General features: G+C 39.9%; 1 non-coding gene across 1 annotated transcript; it reads left to right on the forward strand.

The window, feature by feature from the left end:
* The first annotated feature begins 7947 nt into the window (after positions 1–7947).
* Positions 7948–8051, forward strand: LOC137774377 (U6 spliceosomal RNA). Its single transcript, XR_011075898.1, has one exon. It is a non-coding gene; the product is annotated as a U6 spliceosomal RNA (small nuclear RNA).
* The last annotated feature ends 539 nt before the right edge of the window (positions 8052–8590 follow it).

Consider the following 8590-nt stretch of genomic DNA (forward strand, 5'->3'; position numbering starts at 1 on the left):
CCACTTCGTGCAACAACGGAGCCCTGATTGCGCACCATCTCCGACCCACAATGGGTTGACCCCCTCCTCCCAGGAGCAAACCACTTACCCTCCTTCTGTCTCGCTCAAAGATTTGGCAAGCCCCCAGGGCTAACGAAACAAACGCAAACTGACCCTCACCCCGGACACACCTGAGTCGCTTCCTGCACCAGATCCGTTCGGTACCTTCCCTCGGGGAAACCTCTCCCTCAGGCTGGCTTGGAACGGGAGAGGGACGTGGGGGTCCAGCAGCTCCCGGCGGATCCACGGGAGTTTCTTGCCGGCCGCTCCCAGCTGATCTGCACGCGGGTCTGCCCGCGGAGATGCCGCCGCGCCCCGCCCACCGCCGGCAGTGGCCGAGAGGACGCGGACCTGTTCTGGCTTGCGCTCCCCTCCACGCCCACCCGGCAGAGGCTGCTTCGCGCCTCTCGTCTCTCCGCTGGTTCTGCTCCGCCACCCCTCACCCACGCCGCTTATTTTCCTTCCCTTTGCACACTCCCGTGGGACAGGGAGAGTTACAGGCTTAAGACTTTTATTTCATGGTGAAAAGCAAGGGACGAAGCCAAAACTTTGCTCGCCATTTTCCACATCTATGGTCAAAAGAGGTCAAAAGATCGCTGCCCCTTTTGTCTGTAAAAAAGAAATTTTAAAGAAACCCCTCCTCCTCCCGAGAGTTCCAGTCAGTACATATTCCAGACACGGGTCGCCAGTCTGGTTTTCTCGCAGGGCTGCATGTTGGAGGGGTGTGATGCCACGGACCTGTTAAGAAAAATTCTTTTTGCTTTCCTTCCTCATTTAGAGGCGTGATTGGGCGTGCTATTTAATTTACAAATGATGCTACTTCCATAAACTGCCAAATTATTGTATACATAAATTTAGGCACCTTCTTCTGTTACCATTTAAAAGGAATTGTCCTAACACTTACGGTCTATAATTTTACCATATTGTTCCCGAACATTTTTTTCCTATTTATTCTGTATTAATTCACTATTATAAAGTAGAAGAAAATCCTGTGTGTTATTTCCATTGCAAAAGGCCACTTCTGATGCCTTATCAATGCCACCAAAAAAAGCAAATTTTATTTTAGGATTCCAAAATTAATCTGGGAAGGTTACAGTCTTTGCGGTGTAAGTGGTTTATATACCCCTTTCATTTTTTTCTCCACTGTGATCATATTTTCCAAAATTTTCACACAGTACTACTTTTTAAAAAAAAATCCTGTTGAATTTAAGTTCTCTTTGATGGTTAGAGAATCACTGACTTCTAATTTTTACTCTAGTAAGGCAGTGAGATTGACCTTACAGTCTGGTTTTGTTCTCATCTAGTGCATTGAACAATGAGGACATTTAGAGCTGTGAGCTACCCTCAGAGCTGGATGCCGCTATAGTGAGCAGCAAGGGGAAGGCAACTCAGGATTCAGCTTCAGAAGCAACTGAATAAAATATTTTGAAAAGGAATAAATGAACTTTTAATTTTAATAATTGCTAACCTTGAAGCCCCAATTCTGTCAGTTCATGTGTGGGCATAGTTCTTACTGACTGCATTGCAAATTGCAAATGCAAGTGAGGGCAGGATTTGTCCTGAGTTTAAATTGAACTGCTGGAGTAATTTCTTCGCCTGAGGCATCATTATTCACGTGGCATGTCTTCTAGAGTAGAAACAAAGATAGAATATTGAATAAAATTCCGACAGGGAAAATACTGTGTCTGTAGGAAAACATTTCCAAGGTCAAGGAGACACAAAGCCAAGTTGATCTCCGGAGTTTACCACCTTCTGGATAAACATCTGCTGAGCAAAAGACTCAGAACTCCATCCTGGCCAAACCAACAGAATACTGAAACATATTGTTTTTCTTTTGTCTATGATGAGTTTGCTTGACATCTGGATCATTATTTTAAAAACAAATGTTTATTGAGCACCTACTATTTATCAGTCATTGTTCTAGGTGCTAGGGTACAGTGGAACACTCAACAGGCAAGGCTAGTTGCGTCTTTTTAAATCAACTACCCAAAGATATATAAAAGAATACCAAGGTATAATACCTGAAACAAGAAGATGAAGTGTCAGTTCTTAAATATGGGTTTTTATTAAAAGGAAAATAACAATAACGTACTTCTGAGCCTCTGGCACTGCATATAAATTAGGAAATAGCCCAATAGTAAACCCATGGCTTACTAGGGACAGCCATGAAGTCAGCATATACACAAAAATCTTTACCCCAGGCAGCTACATTTTAAGAAAGAAGTGAAGGAAAGAAGAGAAAGATAGGTAAGGAAAAGGGAAGAAAGGGAGGGAGAGACGGAAGGAGGAAGACAGGCAAATGATTAACCAAGAAAGGAAAACAGTATTGAGAGCAAGAAAGTATTTTAGCCAACTAAAGGAAGTTTTTTTTAAAAGGAATACAAAATGGAGGCAGTGACAAACTTCCACATCCAAGAAACACCTCATAGCTCTTACCTCCAAGGATAAGTTCAATTTTTAATACATATGTAAGGGCAGGCAACCAATCTAGGCTTTCCTGTCCCAAGAAACTTACAGCTCCACTGCCTCAGCTTCTAGGAAGACTGGAACCTGAAACCAGAAGGCATCCTTCAGCCAGAATGGATGTTTGCTGAAGATACCTTCTGCTGCTGCTTTGGAACCCTCTCTTGGCTCCCATTCTCCTGTCTGACACTTTATTCAGCACATTTCCCACTCTACAAACAATCCTAATCTATCAGGCATCACACCTTTGCATGTGGGTGCTGGAGAAAGGCTAGATACTTATGTCACGTGAAAATTTGATTGCATTAGCCTTGAAAGGTGTGAATTGCTCTCTCACAATGGAGGAACACCATGTAAAATTAAAATTCAACTATTAAATCACAAATGAAGGGGAGAAAAGGAATTCTTTCATGAATAGAAGCAGAAGGTGAGAGAGATTGGCCAGTCATCTGGAAAAAAGAGAAGAGGTATTAAAAGCTGGGGTATTTTTTAGCTTTTACCCCAGCCTGAACCATCATTTGGTATCATTCCCAGAGTAGGGCCATTGGAGGAATACTGCCTTTTGGCAAAGCCCCGTAGCTAGTGATATGGCATCACTCCTAGAAAAAATTGTTTAGCAGAAGAGCTGTAGTTTTGGAAATGGCATTTCAGTCTATCAGTTCAGAATAGTCACAGATCGACAGAGGTTTTCTGGCCAACTGCTAAAATAAAGGAAAGCCGGATGTTCCACTGAGGGATAAACCCTCAAAGGCAACCTTGGAAGTACAAAGCAGCCACCTTCGGCTTAGATATTAATCAAGCTAAAGAAGATCACCATATTAACTCTGAGGAGTTAAAATGACAGAGTCGATAGGTACTCCTTTAACCTGTCCTTTAATGTGAGAACAAACGACATGTATTAAAAATCAAAGGGCAATAATTCTGGAACAAATAAAAAGATAAAAATCTTGTATTTCATTCTGTGGATCATTAATATGTGTGATCCACCCTTAGGAGGTCATGGAACCAGATACTTTAACTGGATTCTAAAAGGGCTAGCTAATGTTATGGTCATTAATAACATTATACTTATATAGCTAAGACATTGCTTGTATTTTGTCAAATCTCAGGCTTCAGGACATTTGTTGATTTCTTGTGGAGATCAGAAAGATTTATTATCCTCCAACCAGAAACGCCCAACTGACAATTATGGCTAGCTCACTTTCCTATTGGTGATTGCTCTAAAGTCCTAGTCAATCAAATTTCACCTCAAAGACCTGTGAACTGGGCTTCCCTGGTGGCGCAGTGGTTGAGAATCTGCCTGCCAATGCAGGGGATGCGGGTTCGAGCCCTGGTCTGGGAAGATCCCCCATGCCGCGGAGCAACTGGGCCCGTGAGCCACAATTACTGAGCCTGCGCGTCTGGAGCCTGTGCTCGGCAACGAGAGGCCGCGATAGTGAGAGGCCCGCGCACCGCGATGAAGAGTGGCCCCCGCACGGCGATGAAGAGTGGCCCCCGCTTGCCACAACTAGAGAAAGCCCTCCCACAGAAACGAAGACCCAACAAAGCCATACATACATACATACATACATAAAAAGAATGTAAGCAGAGAAGAATAGCATTAAAAAAATAAAAAATTAAAAAAAAAAAAAAGAAGCTATGGGAGGTGACAGTTAATTAACTTGATTGTGGTAATCATTCACAGTGTCTATGTGTATTAAATCATCATTAAAAAAAAAAAAAAAAGACCTGTGAACTGGGTTATAGAATGAATTCACATTTATTGGGGGAAAACCCTGGTATTTTGGGAGGGCGGGAATTTCATCTAAACCTCTCTACTTCCAACATAATATAAAATCTTTTCAATCTGATAGGGACCTCAGATAAAATATTCTCCTACAACTTCTTTTTATATTGATACCTGAGATGGGTAAGGTTCAGAAATTTTCTCAAGGTTGTACAACTGGTTAGTGGCCTAGAAAAAATTGAAAACTCTCCTAGTTTTTAATCTTGTATCATTTTAGAATATGACAAGACACTGCCATCTTGGAAGATAATTTTATTTATTCCAATTCTGCTACAGCAAATAAACATAGGCTGAATAGTGAGATGGTGAGTGATACCACAAGAATAAGGGTATTTGTCTCTGATATTTACAGAGACAAATAGTTTAGTCGAAGTAAAGGACTTAGTTTATCCTTTTTGCCTGTCTATTTTGTCCAATTGATTTTGGACAATAGGTTTTACCACTGTCAACATGAAGTAAACACGTTAGACAAAAAGGAGAGAACCAGTGGCTCTCCTTAATATAAGACCTTGTGGCAGGGGACTCCCCTGGTGGCACAGTGGTTAAGAATCCGCCTGCCAGTGCAGGGGACACGGGTTCGAGCCCTGGTCCAGAAGGATCCCACATGCCACAGGGCAACTAAGCCCGTGTTCCACAACTACTGAGCCTGCGCTCTGGAGCCCGCGAGTCACAACTACCGAGCCCACGTGCCACAACTACTGAGCTTATACTCTAGAGCCCATGCTCCGGGATAAGAGAAGCCACCGCAATGAGAAGCCCGCACACCGCAACGAAGAGTAGCCCCCGCTCGCTGCAACTAGAGAAAGCCCGTGCGCAGCAGCAAAGACCCAACGCGGCCAAAAATAAATTAAAAAAAAAACAACCTTGTGGCAGGATGTTGTTTGCTCCCCTCCCTTCTCCTGCCTCACCCCCAAATCTGTTCCTTTTTTTTTTTTCTTCCTGGGCACATGGCCACCTACCAAAAGACTACATTTCCCAGTTTCCCTCATGACCAAGTTTGAACCCAAGACTAAGTTCTCACTAAAGTGACATGAAGAGAAATGTAGTTGGCAACTTCCAGGTCATCTACTTAAAAATAATCTAGATTCACAGCTCTTTTTCCTTCTAGGTAGCCTGCAGTGGTAAAAGTTTTATGTTGAAGATGACAAAAAAACACCCCTTAGCCTGAGTCGCTGGATGACTCCATGGATTGGAGCCCACTTCCTACCAGGAAATGACTTTATCTCTTCTTTGAGCCAATGTCTTTTGGGGTCTCTTTATTATAGCTGTTTAACCTTTCCCCTAACTAATACAATTGTGATCTCTGTCATCAGAACGATTTCAGAATAGTAAAGGAAAATAAGAATGGAAGCTGCAGTGGACAGTGCTATTTTTTTTGTTTGCCTGGCATTTATCTGCATTCATAGAGCTCAACCAACTTTAGAGAATAACATTCCCCTGTGTTTATATGGCTGAGTTGAGGCTAAGTCCAATGCTTCTTATCTACCTCTGGTCCAGGTGACACAGGCATGAACAACCAATATTTTCTATCCCTCTGATCAGAGCAATGAAAGGCAGATTCAAAAGGAGCCAATGAGAGACCTACCTTGGGCTCACTCTGAGCAATGGGGAGAAAAACTGAGGATTGCTCAGCAGGCATGAGGTAAGTGAGGCTGCTTTTTATCAACACTTAGAGCACACCTGAGAATGAAGGCACCACAGGGAAAAGAAAAGGAGAGAGACAGTTACTTGACATTCTTATTTGAAGACTTAGATCTTCAAAGAAGCTGAAAGTTCATTGTTTATTAAAAGCTGAAACTGGAATACATCTTGACTCTGTAGCTAGGTGAGTGGAAAAGTATTTTACATAAAATAGTTTGCATTGGTTTCCTGTTTCTTGTGATCGAACTCATTTTTATTCATTATAAATGCCCAAGTAAGATTATTCTCTTGGGATAAGTTGTTTAGTAAAAGGGATGTGCATGGCAATAAGTCTTCCTTTCATGAGATCACCGATCTGATTGGCAATGACCCCCTGAAATACTCTGTCCAAAGGATTCCACCCTATATCTGAGTTCAGCAGGAAGGGACAAAGTGATCTATTAATGATGCCTGTCATTGATATTACACAAGAAATGATTCTCATGTGCCATAGGTATTTGTCATCCTTGTTTTAAGTCATTCTTAAAGTTTGGCATAAATCTAGATGTATGTGGACTTTACTTTTTGTAAAAAATTATGACATAATAGTACATTCTTTGGGGGCACATTTTTAGCTCTTTTAAAAAGAGCCATGGACCAATTAGTCCTCTCCATGTAGTGTTTAGTGGCCATAATTTGTGCTTTCAATTGACTTTTTTCCTGCAAAATAAACGAATTAATTAGCAGAGATGCATTTAAAGCACAAATTGCTAGTATGTTATACTGTGTTAACAGAAACCATAACTCAATTATTTACAGTCATGGCACTGGATTTATTTTCTTTCAGGGGTTAAATGAGACTTATCAATCGATTTTTTCATGTTGTTTTTCAGAATATGATAAACAGACAATCTCAGTAAGGCATTCCAAACCCTATGCCACAGTACAATAAGCCCACAGCAAGGATTCTGAATCCCGTTTGACACAAAAGATTTGCCTTATCGTATAGGCATTAGTTCTTCTATCTTCCGCTATATCTTTTGTGTTTCTCACTCAGGTAGTTTTTTGACAGCTCATGCTAAAACATTTAAGGGCACAGAACTATAGGCACGAGTTTTACATAACCCTTATATTGCCTATATATAGTGTTTCCTCCGAACAAGCAAAATTTATTGGCTCATATTCTTTTTCCTATTGCTCAGTCCATCGCACCAATACAAATGGGAAACACGTTTAAAAATTTTCCTATCCTGTATAAAGAAGCCAGCATAAAAGTTTCCTAAAATTAAGCAGATTTTAATATCCTCAAATATAAATAAAGGAAGAAATTTGATGATGAAAGTCTGGAATATTCCAGGGTTCCTAAAATATTCTGGTACAGTACCCAAAGAAAACATACATGAATTGACAAGTACAATGAATATATGCAATGTAGATAATAACGAACAACCATAGAACATAAATCAAAGTAAATAACTTGATAATATTTTGGCTAATGAAAATAAACAAAACAAAACAAAAAAGCAAAGCCCAAATATAATTGCATTACCCAATTTTAGGACAGACGCCATTTTAGACACCATTAATTCATGCAACCATTTTAGGAAAAATAATTACATTATGTATTATTGTTTTAAAATTAAATAATAAAATTAGCAATTATACTCAATAAATTTAAGGATGTCCATAAATTTGGACCCAGGATTTCCACTTCTACGGCTCTATACAATGTAAATAACCTGAAATACAGGTAACTCAATATGCCCATAAATACTCAATGATAAAATTAATTATAAATACATGAGAACATAATTACCAGGTTGAATTATATGAAATTGTTCCTATGTCAGTCCTGCAAAGATGGTGATTTCACATTGTTCAACCTAATAAATTATTCTGCAACCTTATGATGATTAAACAGTCTAAAATTATATTTTTAAAGATTTGTAATATAAGAAATTCTTTCCAATGTAAAGTTGTGGAATTCTACTTATGGTTCCTTTCAGGACCAACCCTCCTGTAGATAAAAACTGTAAAGAGTGCTCGCTTCGGCAGCACATACACTAAAACTGGAACGATACAGAGATTATCATGGCGCCTGCGCGAGGATGACACGCAAATTCGTGAAGCGTTCCATATTTTTCCGTTTAAAAAATTATATATATGTAGAACAATTGGCGGGTTTGAATACTCATTAGATGTTTGGTAATATTAAGGAATTATTGTTAATTTTTTTGTTGTGATAATGATATTGTGGGTTTGTTTGTTTTTTAATCCCTATCTAGATATACATGCTGATATATTTAAAACAAAATAATATGATGTTGGGAGTCATTCAAAATAATCTGGGAGGAGGGGTGAGTAGTAGCATTATTGGTGAAACAAGATTGTCTATGAGTTAACTGTTGGAAGCTGGGTGACATGTCATGGTGGAGGGGGTCCTCAAACTCTTCTCTCTTTTGCTTATGCTTGAATTTTCCATAATAAAAACTTAAAAATAAAATAAAAACAAACAAGCAAACAAAAAAACTGTAAAGAATGGATAGAATATAAACATAATAACTGAAAGCGCTGGAAGGTTTCCCCAAACAGGCAGATGCTGGAAAGGGTAGAAACCCAGAGGAAGGAAACAGCACTGGATGAGTTTCCTATTTTTTAGCTCTTAACCAGAGGGCAGGACAC

Source organism: Eschrichtius robustus, chromosome 12, assembly GCF_028021215.1.
Source record: "Eschrichtius robustus isolate mEscRob2 chromosome 12, mEscRob2.pri, whole genome shotgun sequence".
NCBI classification, from domain to species: Eukaryota; Metazoa; Chordata; class Mammalia; order Artiodactyla; family Eschrichtiidae; genus Eschrichtius; species Eschrichtius robustus.